The 14,289-nt window shown below is 33.6% G+C and overlaps 1 long non-coding RNA gene across 1 annotated transcript; it reads right to left on the reverse strand.

Annotated features, from left to right (window-relative positions):
* Positions 1-4,290: 4,290 nt before the first annotated feature.
* On the reverse strand, positions 4,291-13,834 carry LOC121322841. The gene is made up of 3 exons (XR_005951099.1): positions 13,696-13,834; positions 11,111-11,206; positions 4,291-4,500 (listed from the first exon to the last, which is right to left on the reverse strand). It is a non-coding gene; the product is annotated as an uncharacterized LOC121322841 (long non-coding RNA).
* Between the last annotated feature and the right edge of the window lie 455 nt (positions 13,835-14,289).

The raw sequence follows: 14,289 nt of genomic DNA on the forward strand, positions 1-14,289 counted from the left end.
TTTTACGTATATGGGTCCGGTCTCATCCTAGACGTTGCATATTAGACTTCATATTATTATTAGTATATATTCCAAAATAAGATTTATATACATGTCTATGGATTACAATCTATACTGTGACTCTCTCTCTGTATATATATATATAAATATATATATATATATATATAAGAGGCATATATATATATTAGCTAAGATTGTAAATCTCAATATTGATAAATAATGCATACAACGTTGCATATTCATTCACCATTAATATAATAATCTGTATTGTGTCTAATGTTATGTACATGTCCTTGTTTGCTGATACAACACGATCGCTTCTTTGCACAGTAACTGACTGCACTGTCAACACACACCTTTATCGTATCTTATGCAATAAGTACAGTACCAATAGCGTTTCAAAAAATAAGATTGCAGTAGTTACGTCTGCAAATTTCCCAGCTCAATCTCTAATGTTGACTTCCAGGAATGCTGTGTTTATGTCACTGTTTACATTCCCGACAAGCACTTCGCCGCAATTTAGGCTTCCTTTTCAGCCACATGTGTGAACGAGCTTAGGCCCCCTAAAACCTCAACTGTGAACGGAAATTTTGAGGCAGCCCAAGGCCGACTCAGTAAGTGTGACCGGGGTGTACAAATTGCTTCCTTTCCTACTGAGCTTCTTTAACATTGGCAATTTTACATTGCTTGCTGAAAATAATGTGCACATTTTCATCTGGAGAAAAGAGCTTTGAGGATTTGCCTAGAAGCTGTGAACATTTTTAAAGATCTTAACTGAATAAGTTTAAATGCTCTGTACATGTCATGGCAGGCTATGGGTGGTAATGCATTGAAAAGAAAAATATTTGTCAAGCACCTGTAGCTGAGCAGACGGTCCACATCAACACTTTGATTCGCCATGTCAGCCACAGCAGTGAGCTCAGCATCACCCTTGACCTCTGGTGACTTTCTTGTGTGATCCACCTGGAAAAAGACTCAGCTCAGACCACAGACATACAGCATAATCTGTGAGCCTGTAGCACAGTCTTCGCCTAGGAAGAAATGCCTGCCTAATCACACCTCACTTATTCCTAAACACTACATGTGGTTTAACTTTGCACCCACTTTTCCACTTGAGGGCTTAATGTTAACACCAAAAGACACCTGTATTACATTAGCACACGAACTGTTAGCACAAAACATTTGAACAAATTCTTTAGATAGACTTGAAGCTGGTCAGGAGGTTCTGCGGGATATAAAAATATGTCTTGGCTCACCTAGAAGTGTTGACTCACCTTTTTAAAACAAGCTAAACAGGAGCTGTTCCACAAAAATAAATACACTGGCATGAAAATGGTCCATGTCCTTCTTAAGAACACCTGAAAGACAGACAGGCCAAACAAGTGCAAGAACTGAAATGATCTGCAAAGAAAGGCCTAAAAGGGCAGCAAAGGTTTCTGAGGGTCATTCTTCCTGGACTGGATACATTTCATGGTCCCAGCTGTCCTGATAATTTGTACAAGACCCAGGCAATATGGACTACCTGCTGTGAGTCCATATTGCGATAGGTTAAGTCAATTCAGCTGGACTACATGGCTGTTACATTAGCCCAGCAATCCCAAACCAACATCACGCACCTAGAGGATTCCTCTTTTTCACACTTGATTGACTCAAATTAAATGGTTTACCTTTAATTTTTACTTAGAGTGTAAATAGGATTGCTGATGGATTTAACTTGCAATTAGCATAAGAACAAAATAAAGCATCTTCTTGGATTTGGTGAACAGATATTATTTTTTGTGAAATCTATAACTCACTTATAGGATTTGGGGATAAAACTCTTTCAAATATGCCAGAAATGGCAGTCCCATATTCCTATTCACTGGGGTGAGGGTGGAGATATTATTTTGAAATAAGGCAATAAGGCTCTGTCTAGTTCATAATATATTTTTTGTCTTCTGTAAGTCAATTCTTCATATGAGATTTTCTAATTATTAGCACCCTTCAAAAACAGTCCTTAAAAAACTGTTCTTAAACATTCCATAAAGCTTATGCTGTTGTAATAATAAGTGACTCGATGAATCATCCCTGTGGTAAAACATTATCAGTATTAATATAGTTAACAAACAAAACAGAGCCAGTCCACTGTCTTAGCTCAAAGAATATTTGGAATATTTGGACTGAAATATCTGGATTGAAATACTTGTAGATGGGTATTGCTCTTTTAAAATGATGTCTGCTGTGTTTACACAATAACTATCTGTGCATTTGACAGTTCATTGCTAAAGAGTTCACACAGAAATATTTTAAAAAACATATTCTTCTTGGGCATTGAAGTGTCACTAGGCTTTCCAGTCTTTGGTACTGTGGGTGTGGATGTCATTTAAAATGTGTGATTAGGTAACAGACAAGATCTGGCACAGCTCGGTACATAAAAATAAAACTAATGGATATCTTAGAATGATTTATGGGACCATCTCTACAATGAACGAGTCAGGGACTTTTAGTGGTTGCCAAAGATTGTTATCACTTTCAACACATACTCTGGTATTGCATTTACTAGAAACACCATGGAAGAGATGAAGCATTTTTACACTTACACTATAGACATTAGGATTCACAATCCTAAAACATCTTTTTTTTTTGTTCAGGATATGATCATGTATTGCAAAAAGAAAAACTAGACATCTTCATCAAAATGTTGTACTTATTTGTTCTATTGAGGTATCATAGCTAATATTCTTGATATTTTCTATTTTAATCAACTGAAATAATAAAAATAGGGAAAGTTCTTTTTTCCTATGGTGACATAGGAATAGACAACAAGTGCTGACACACACAGAGACATGGTATAAACTGAAAAACAATGAATAATTATTCTCATAAGAAGAAGAATAAACAATCACACTGACAAGCATTAAAACCATTCGATTTTAAGACTTATGTTATGTCTGTGTCAAAGGATGACAGCATACAACTGTACACTAATCTAAACTTGATTTTTTAAATTACAGAATATATAATTATCTAAGCAAGATATCTATTTATTTCATGTGTGGCTAAGTAAACGTCTCTAATGTAAATATGATGAAATGCTCACATCTGGCTGAATGCTATAAAAACATATCTTATGTCTGTGAAAGCGTTCTTCAACATCTGTGTTTCCAGACCCGTACAAGGACTTGGGAATTAGTTATTTTTTATATGCTCTCTTTTATTCCTAAGAGATTATTTCGAAAATATTCTCAACAAAGTGCATATAATTTCCATATCTCCTAGGAGTATAAGCAATGTTTGCTTTATATCTGTCATTTTCACACTTTCTCCCCTTATGAGATGAGTGAAGGCGCTAAGCATGGCTCTTTTCAGGTTGACTAGCACTGAATGCTAACAACATAGATGCCTGGGTTTTCTCCACTATATTTACAGTTGTTACTCGCTAGGTCTAGATCAGTTACTAATTGGAGGACACTGAATCACTGTATAACCTACGAGGCCTTGAAAGTGTGTCTGTATTTATGTTAGTTAAATAAACCTTGCAGCTTAAATGTTTCATAACATAGAAATATTTTGTTTATACCATTAACATTTAACTGTTACTATTACAGTTTCATAAAAGATTATTATTGGTTCAACTTTTTTATGCTCGAACAATCGAGGCAATCAAAAATGGTCTGTTTTTGCAAGTGGAGATCTGCTCCTTCTGAAATGTTGTTAGATGCACTCTTTTGATGGAGTACAAGTGATCAATTGTACAGCAGAGGACTCTGACCTTTCACATTTGACATAAAGGTATCAGATTAAAATGGTTCAATTCCTTTAACGTGTTAAAAATAATTCTACAAACAAAAAGTTTAAAATATTTACCATAGGTAAACATAAATATATAAATATTGAATATTGTTATATAACAAGCTATAATTAAAGCAATGCTGTTGATTAGCCAATCAAAATAGTTAACTGTTAATAAAAGCCTAAAATGGTTTATAATAATTTAAGTTATTTTTGTTGGGTAGTTGCAGCTGTTCAGAAAACGACTTGTGTATAACACATAGCAGCATTGACTGCCATATGGTCAAGAATGTCTGTTTGTGGACCTGTGTGACAGACAAGGAGGCATTTGGCTTCTCAGAAAACATCTGCTCGGTATTTTGCTAAAAGTCAAGAGCATCTCAGACTGGATGGTAGCAGCACAGACACAGTGAAGCAAGTGCAAAGGAACATTTTGAGAGGAATAAAATGATTTAGGAGTATAGAACTGTATCAAGAATCCACTCAGAACAATTACTTATCTTGTTTCTTACCATTTGATACCATTTTTTTTTTTTAATTCAAAAAAATGACTTTGCCTTTGCACATGCATCAGATTAACCAGAACTGCAAGAGTAGGTGAAAACAGCCTTGCAGCCAAGTCTTCTGCATTCTCCAGTCACCTTGTATCACCCTGGGACCAGGAGTCTGAACTTGAGAACTTGAATCATGTGTTAGACAAATGACATTAGGAACTTGTAGTAAGTGTCCCTGGAATGAAAAAAGGTCAAAAGAGTCCCATTAGTAATGACTTACTCTAGACTTTTGCCTAATATGTCTAAGAAGGTTTGGAAACATTTGCGTATTCTACATAATTAAAAAAAAAAGATTATTTCTTAAGGCCCCAGTTGTAGCATTCAAAAGAGAAGCTAATTTAGGTGATAGTTCATTTAGTTCATAGTAAACATAAAATAATAAATGACAGAAATACAATAGTACATGTAAAGTGTGTAAATACATGGACAAAAGTAAAAATAGAATTAAACATAATTACAACACATATCCATTAACTACCTGTGAAAAATGTGATGAAATACAACATGTTGGAGAGACTGCAGCAACTTTATATAAAATAATTCGGAACCACCTTTCATTAATTAGATATAAGATTAGTAGTAAATTTGTATTTTAGTATTAGAACAGCTAAAATTAGACAATGTAGCATATATGGTTGGTTTCACCGGCCCAGATTAGCACTATTCTTGGTTTACCTTATCTAAATTAACATTGCGTAGTTCAGGACTAGTACTAATCAGGGTCTGTGAAACCAGCCAATAGAAGAATAAAATTAAGTAAATGGATAAATAGACTGAACACAGTTATGAAAGTGGGACTCAATGGAAAAGGATGAACTAATTAACACCAATAAATATATAACATTTAAATAAATAAATAAATAAACAAACAAACAAAATTTGTGCATGCTGATGCATTAGGGAGGCTAAATCAAGGCTGATCCTCAGAGCAGCATTGCATGATGATATAAACATAAGTTTATATAAACTAATGCTAATAAGAATTAATATAGATTTAAAGATAGACGTAAAATTATGTCACAATATATAGAATACCATTACATCATGTAAGAATAAATCCTGAATTGTCATGCCATCAAAAAACTTATAAATAACACCAATGTTTTGAGTCAAGCACATGCTCCCTATATATGTATGTCATCATCATCATCTTCAGCATTTTTCAATCCACTGCTGGATGAAGGCCTCCTCAAGATTCTTTCACAAAAGCCTGTCTGTTGCGTCCCTCATCCACATTGCCCCTTCATGTTTCCTGATTTCATCTTGCCATCTCCCTGGAGGGTTTCTTCTTGGTTGCTTTATATCTCTTTGGATCCAGTCTAGTATCTCGTTGGTCCAGCGATGGTCTATTCTTCTTGCTACATGTCCGGCTCACTGCCATTTCAGTTTTTTCGCTCTTATAATAACATTGCATACTTTGGTTTGCGCTCTTATCCATTCCTTCCTTTTCCTGTCTCTTCTTGTTGTTTCTAGCATGCATCTTTCTATACTCCGTTGAGTCATTTGTAATTTTTGAGTCATTTTTGCATTGAGGGTCCAGGTTTCGCATCCGTAAGTTAGCACTGGCAGTGGGCATTGGTCAAAGACTTTTCTCTTGAGGCACAAGGGTAGTTTCCCTTTCAGAACCGTGCTTAATCTTCCAAAGGCACTCCAGCCCATTTTTGCTCTTCTGTTGATTTCGCACATTTGGTTCTCCGTTGCCTAAACTAAATGTCCTACGTATACATAGTTATTGACTTCTTTAAGTTTGATCCCATTGACTTCAGTAGCCTGTGGAGTGGTATATTTATTGAACATGACTAGAGTCTTCTTCAGCTTCATTCTCAAATTCACATTGATCCTAGGCTTGTGTAGTTCTTGTATTCTTGTTTATAATTGTTCTAGGCATGTTGTAAATATGATGATGTTGTCAGTAAATCTTAGATGATTCATGTAGCCTCCATCGATCTTCAACCCCTTATTTTAGCAATCCAATGTTTTTAAAATGTTTTTAAGGGTGGCCGTGAAGAGCTTTGGGGAAATTGCATTTCCTTGACAAAACTTATTTTTCAATCTTGATTTTGTCATTGTTTTTATGGAGTCTTACTGTGGATGTTGTATTCTTGTATATGGTGCTGTGCTGATCAAGTCTGTATGTTTTCTCAATTCCTTGTTTTTTCAGAGCGCTTAATACAGATTTTGTATTTTATATATATATATATATATATATATATATATATATATATATATATATATATATATATATATATATATATATATATATATATATGTACACACACACACACACACACACACACACACACACACAGTATATTAGCTCAAAGAGCCAGCTGAAGGGAGCATTTGTTTGAATCAAAACATTGGAGGTATTTATAGGTTTTTGACGACATGACAGCTACTTGTTATTGTTTATATTCATATAATGGAAGCTGTGCAGTTGTCTGATATATTTCCTGAAGATCCCAATACCACATTTATTTTGGCTGTTTTCACCATTCTTTATCTAAATTTAAGAACTAAAGAAACACACGTTAAGTATATGTTTTTCACTGACTTTGATTTTATCACTGCCAGTGTTTTGTTATCTTGTGTAATTGTCCTTCTATTATATTTTAAAGGATTGTGGAAAACTATGAAAGCTACTTAGACAACATTCTGTAGAGATGAAATCCACTTACATATCCTATTTCTAGAAAGAAAAAGTTCCTGCAGGTGTGCTTTTGAAGAAGCTGTAAATATACATGTGACTAGATTAACCCTGCAATAAATTAGTAGATTCCAACCTACAAAGACATCAGACAACTTCATAAAGAAATATTTTATGAAGGCATGACCTTGACTATTTATGTATTTACTAATATCTGAAGCCTATCTTCAGCCCTCAGTAAATCAGTCAGGTACAAATGTTACATATATAATAACAGGCATGAATTCTGAAACCAGAAAAGTTTTCATATATCATATATATATATATATATAATATATATCATATAGATGATATAATATATTTATATATCTCTCTGATATCTAAGGCTCTCTCTCCTCTGCTCTCTCTGAGATCTAGATATAAATAACTACCAATGATGGATGTGGTTACTTCCTACACGGGTAATATATCGGGATATATATTATATTATATATTATATATAGATATATTATAATATATATATATATATTATTATATTATGTTTCAAAATCAATACAAATCCCCCTAATACATATACATGGCAATGGCAAGTCAATGTTAGATTCTGCCCAAAGAGGTTTCCAATTTTCTATGTTCAGGCAAACACTGTAATACCCCATCCACATGACCTAAATAATGCAGAGTTAATGCCTGTTGAAAACACATGATTGACAGTCAAATTGTTCACAGTCACGTTTTCATGACATGTTGACCAAGCAAACAGATATGTGTTTCTGTGATGCTCGGCTGAATGCATTGTGATATAAATGTGTGCCTCAGAATGGGGGGAAGGTCGCTGGCCAAGATTGGCAGAGATTCACATTTATTCTAAATGAGTACACTGGCCACCTGTCTGATGGACAGATTAATCGTAATTAGTAAGAGAAAATGACCATGGGGACAATAGCTGGTCGATCAGTCTCTTACCTCCTGCTGAAAATATAATTGTGCAATATGTTGCTAAGCACCTGAACTGCAACTGTAAAACAACTGCGAAGACAGTCATTAACTGTGATTCTAATTGAGAAAATGCGTGTGTAAAATACATGCACATAAAAGCCCTGACGCAAAATAAGATCTTTCAGTTATAATACTTTAAGTGTTATATGCCGTTTAACAGCTACAAAGCAATGCTGTCTTATATTTTCTTTCAGCATATTGTCAAAAAAAAAAAGAGCTTACAAAAATGCTTTTTGGAGGTTTTTTGTAACCTTTGGTCTTTACAAACAATTTCTTAAGGGGCATAACAGTTACAGTCTCACACTTACCTCTTAGTGGTCATTATCTTGAACTCCTATCTGCAAAACATGCAGCATTGCTGTACTGTACTTAGTAGAACATGATTCTCCCTATTTATTGTATATTGTTTACCTGGAATGGGAATTTCTGAATAGCTATTAGGCAATCCTACCTCATTATGCTATGGGTTCATTTAACTGCAGGAGCCAGATAAGAAAGTCATTAAGAAGCATGAGTTGAAACCATGTGGGTGAAACTAGAGGAGTATGGCGAGCATGTTGGTCTCGCACTCTGAAAGAGATTGATGGGGAAATGTCACGGTGCTAAAAGGTCTAGTTTTGTCCAGGGAGAAGTAAGCCAAAAGGAGAGACATTTCAGAGGGAGTTTCTGCAGCCATCTCTTTCCCCGGTCAACCGGAAAACTATTTTTTATCTTTAATTGTACATCCTTCATTGGTGTAAAATACAGGGAAAGGGTTCAATTAATCATTTAGCGACATCTGCTGAGGTTGCTCACAGATTGACATCAATGGGCTCTCCTTAAACCGACTGTCTGCATCAGACCTGCACAGACATCTGCAGTTCATCTCACTCGTTTGAAGGATATATATGATTTTATCCATCCGGTTTTTTCTCTTTTGCAGCTTCTGCTGCTTGTTTTGTTTAAAGACCATCTGTTACATATAAAATGTGAAATATTTGTAAAATACGCAGGCTGTGAAGGAATGCAAATCATGTTAACATTTTCTCCTTTACATTAAAAAACAACAAGGTTATTTTACATGGCGTGATTTTTATAGTAGTGATGTGGTTAAGTAATTAAACTGACCATACACAATTGTATGACCAGCAGTTATGTACAAATATTTGATATCCTTTTATGAATATGTATAAATAAAAATGGCAGTATTAGTGTTTTGATAAAACTTTTATAAACTGACATTTCATAAGAAACATCATTATATATATTGTGTGATATATATATATATATATATATATATATATATATATATATATATATATATATATATATATATATATTCACACAATATATGTAATTCAAAAACATTCCACAGGGTGGTGGGAGTACTGTTACTTCTCAGAGAAGTTAGAATTTGCTTCTGATGCTCCTTTTACTTTCTTCATAGCATAATAAGAGGTTTCAGATCTGTCAGAGATTCACATCCCCAGCCATACTTTCTGTATACCCCAAAGATACTTTCAAAAAGTTTCTAAGAATTACAACGCTTCTCATCATTTTGTTACTGCATACCACACATTTCACCGCACAGCGTGCTGGGTTTTTTTTCTGTCCATTTATGTTCAGTGCTAGTGTCCACAAACAATCAATATTGATAGTGTACAAAATGAAGATTATACAGATGCCCAAGTACATTAAAAAGTAAATTAAACATCGTCCCCAAACTAAGAAAAGTCTTGAATTTGCATAGAAGTGAGTTTAGTTTGAAACATTTAAAACCTTTCATTTGGAACACACAGACATTAGATCCCATTCCACAGACCACACATCTAGCAGCAGTGTTAAAACAGTTATCCATGGTCTACACAGTGCAGTATTCCAAATATGTCTTGCTGTAGTAACTTGAACTTTTGGTCTTTGGATGTGAGTAGGACAGTGTACGGACAGCTAAATCACTAAGTGTAAAGCAACATCCCAAACACTGATACCTCGTCACGAAAACAATAGACAGGATTAATTTAAACCACTGTTGTATGAAATCTTTCAAATAAATATGTTCACAAATTAAAACGCTGTCTTTAAATGCAGAGATACAGATTAAACCTCAGATGTCAAACACAGATTTATGAGGCATGGCCTCGATGCTCTGGGTAGAAGAAAAATTATTTGTCCAAAACCTTTACATGAAAAGATAAAAAAAAAAGATTTTGAAAAAATACAAGTTTTGATTACAAAAAAACTACTGTTTTAATTTATTACAAATTAGATAATAATTTTAGACTATCTCCAATAATGTTCGCTTTATATATATATATATATATATATATATATATATATATATATATATATATATATATATATATATATTATGATAAATATATGTATATTATACTATTATATTGATCTGCAGCTGTATCACCTGGGAGATCCAGATGTTTTGAAGCGGTTAATTCTTCTTGGTTAAGAATTGCTTGGGTCAGCACCCGTTATAGGTGTGTCTGAAAGCCAACTAATCAAAAAGTTATAATATATCGGTATATAATTTCGTCTTGTTTGTACATATGGGAATCCAGTAAGATCTGCAGCTGTATCACCTGGGAGATCCAGATGTTTTGAAGCGGTTAATTCTTCTTGGTTAAGAATTGCTTGGGTCAGCACCCGTTATAGGTGTGTCTGAAAGCCAACTAATCTAAAAGCAGATATATATATATGTGTGTGTGTGTGTTGTGTGTGTGTGTGTGTGTGTGTGTGTGTGTGTGTGTGTGTATATATATATGCACAGACAGTACTTTTTTTCTTAGCACGGATTCCATGTTTAGTAAAGAAAGTAAAGCATGGAGCAACAGTGGTTAAAAGATGCTTTGAAACTGCTTCATCTGCCTTGTATTTTTGTCAGCAACAAAATTGACTTTATGAACAAAACGTTATCCAATCTAGAACAACGCTCATAAACACCACAAAAGCTTTGGTGCATAGACTCGGCTTCTTTCAACTGCAGTTCTGAAAAAGACTACAAGCCCTTGACCCTTACCACTATTCTGAGCCATATTTGAGCTTATGTTTCCATGGGTGAAAGGTAATGCCGTAGACCACCCCTTTAGATCAGCACTCCATCTCGTTCCAGTACATATTAATGTTATTTTCGGGTCATTTAACTTACCCTCAGTGAAGGGTTGAGAACGATGCAGGGCTGTAAATCACCCCATGGTGAAATGGATTGGTACCGTAACATATTTTCATGAGGATTGCAGTGTTGCTTGACCATGTAAAACACACATACAAATACACACAAATATCAAAAATGAGGTTATGATGGACTTACTTACACACATTTATTCCACAAACTTTCAGAAGACTGGTAGTTCAAACATAATTAACTTTTTTCCATTTAAACGGAAAAGTATTGATTTCCATTGATATTCACAAACAAAATGGCCCTCTCCCAGTTATTGTTTTCTGTGTTTCCTGCTGGTATACATGAATATTATTAAAAGGTTTTATTGTTAATTATTTAATGTTCTCATTCTCAAATATTTCCATAAATTAGTAACATTATTATTATTATTATTATTATTATTATTATTATTATTATTATTATTATTATTTATTTATTTGCGTTATTTAACTGTTGATTACCAGAATTTACAAACATATAGTTACACCTGACACATTGTCCATTCATAGATATAACCAACTCTATCTTAATATCATATCATTTTATTTTAGATAACAAATTGATTTGCTTACTAGATGTTCCTTTCAGATCTTTGATCGAATCACAGATTTCTTGCAAAACAGGCAAATAAATCAGAAACATTGAGGATATTATTATCTTGTAATTTAATTTAAAAAAAAAAAAAAAAAAAAAAAAAAAACTACTGCATAATTACAAAAGATTTCAAGAGCAATGACTCATAATAAATCAAACCCACTGGAGCATTTCAGACACATAAAATAAAAAAACATTCAAAAAGTTATTTTCAGTTCTGTAATATAATATTCTGAGGTGACCTTGATATTTAAATCAAACCATATTTGCCTCCAAAAACACAAAGAAAACCAAAAATAAATAAATAATATTTCAAATATTATAAAATTACACAAAAATGTTTTTAATGCATGTATTTACAGATGTATTGCTATATGTTTAAAGATAAAGAGATGATTATAATTCAGAAGATTCACATTTGCTTCAGTAGCATATCACTGTATCCACTGTATGCATCTAAATACAATTTTAATGTAAAACAGATCACATTCAGGGTTACATATCTGCGGTCAGGAATGCAGTGCTGTAATTTACAGTTACATCCTTGTAAATAAAATACACAAAAGGCATAAAATATGCTTTAATATTTTCCTTTGCATGTATTGTATGTGTTGATTGCGTTTGATCGAATGTAAAACAAAATAGGTAAATTAGAATACATTATGCTTGGATACCTTTACTGGAGGAAATTGAATACACTATTTATTTATGTATCTCTTTATTAACTTTTTTTCTAAATTCAATACCCTACTGAAATAATAAAGTTAAAATTAGGAAACATACATTATGGACTTTCTTCAACAGTTATCCAAACTAAGATATAGATCTATACCTTTAAAAAAGTTAAATATGCATAAAACATATCTATAATTATATTGTTTATGACTTAATATTGTATTTTTTATACTTGAGTAGTTGAACATTGACAAAAGTAAATCACTGAGCTCTACAAGATTTGTATTCCAAAACTGATTGAAAAGTCAAATGAAATGTGTAACCTTATCAGTGACTTAAGAATTTCAACTTGTAATACACTTATTCTTAGGAAATATTATATGCAAATGTATGCATGGTGATGCAGTAATTAGATTAAGCAAATGCTCTTGTGTACTGTTTTATGTGTTTGTCACTGAGCTAAAAGTGGAAAACATTTTTAGATGTTAGCTTTTTAAATATACATTATATTTTATTTAAGTATAGAAAATTATGTATTTAAGTGTTTAAAACATGAACAGATACAAAAACCAAGTACAGAACAGCTATCCTAATTAAGTTAAGGCATAATATATGACTAATAAACCCTGCATTTAGATACACTGGGTTCTGCAAACAAGACAGTCTGAATCCACATAGCTTTGCACTTGTGTTAAAATCATTCTTAATGTCTGACCAGAAATGCAGGCTAGCAAATTGACATAGAGAATAAACAAGTCCTACTGTATATATCCACTATGTAATTTGTACTTAGCTGTAAGATATTTATGACCACTGCTTTGTGCCATGACACCATCAGCTGCACTGTGGGAGGTTCTTTCTCAATGCAACCTTTGTTAAATACCTCACAGATAGAGGAGGTTAATTGACTGGCCATAAAGATTCATCAGTCATCTTCACTGTGACTGTCTGCAGCTAATTTTTTACATGTAATGTTTTTTTTTTTTTTTTTTAAAGGTTATTTTATTTTATTTAGAAACTGTAGCTGATTTAAAAATATGAATCCCTAAAGTGAAACCTGATTTTAATACAAAATGATAATGCAATTTTATTATTTATCATAAGCTATGCAAGAAGGAACTACTGATCTTGCTTTGCCAACAATGATCTAATGGGCTGCAAATACATAAAGAAATTAAATCTGTATTAAATGATTTTATTTCTGTGTATCTTATAACATGTTAATGCGTAGTAAAAAAAAAGAAAAGAATAAAGAGAACAAGAAAAATATTAGGGTGTAACAACATTTCAAATCAACTTACAAAGCCTGTGTTGAGGTCTGGGCTGAGATGAAGGGTAGAAAGGATGTTAAACTGTTGCCTAGTGTTTTACTAAGTTTACCCGCCCCTGAAAAAAATCCCTCATAATTCAGGCAACAGCTGGAAAGCTTACTCTAATGTTCTGTGCTTAAATGTGGGAAGGTCACAGGGTGCTGATCTAAGGAGCTGGGAAGTGTTGCTCACCCAACTGGTGATGCTCAGCAAACGAAGGAGGAGGGACTTCTGTGTGCATCTGAAACACTGTGACCCAGGCAGCAGAAAGAATAGGAAGCAAGTTCTATTGAGGATTTGCAGGGGTCCTTTACAATCAGTGAGGAAAAGCTACAAGCTCCTATAGACCTTGTATTCTGACAGGATTAAAGCACACTTAGCTCCTGTATTAGCATACTTTAGCCCCATTCAGGTTTGCTTGATGTTTCTGATAGCCTTTGATCAGCGTTGCATGGGGTAGGACAGAGCAGGACGAAGCAGTCAGAAAGCGAAACTGTGAAATTATCCTGATGTCAAGTCTCACACAGGAGATATTTCTAGCTGGTCATCCATTCTTTAGACTTTTTTTTTTTTTTCCATGTCCTG

Source organism: Polyodon spathula, chromosome 11 (genome assembly GCF_017654505.1).
Source record: "Polyodon spathula isolate WHYD16114869_AA chromosome 11, ASM1765450v1, whole genome shotgun sequence".
Classification (NCBI taxonomy): domain Eukaryota; kingdom Metazoa; phylum Chordata; class Actinopteri; order Acipenseriformes; family Polyodontidae; genus Polyodon; species Polyodon spathula.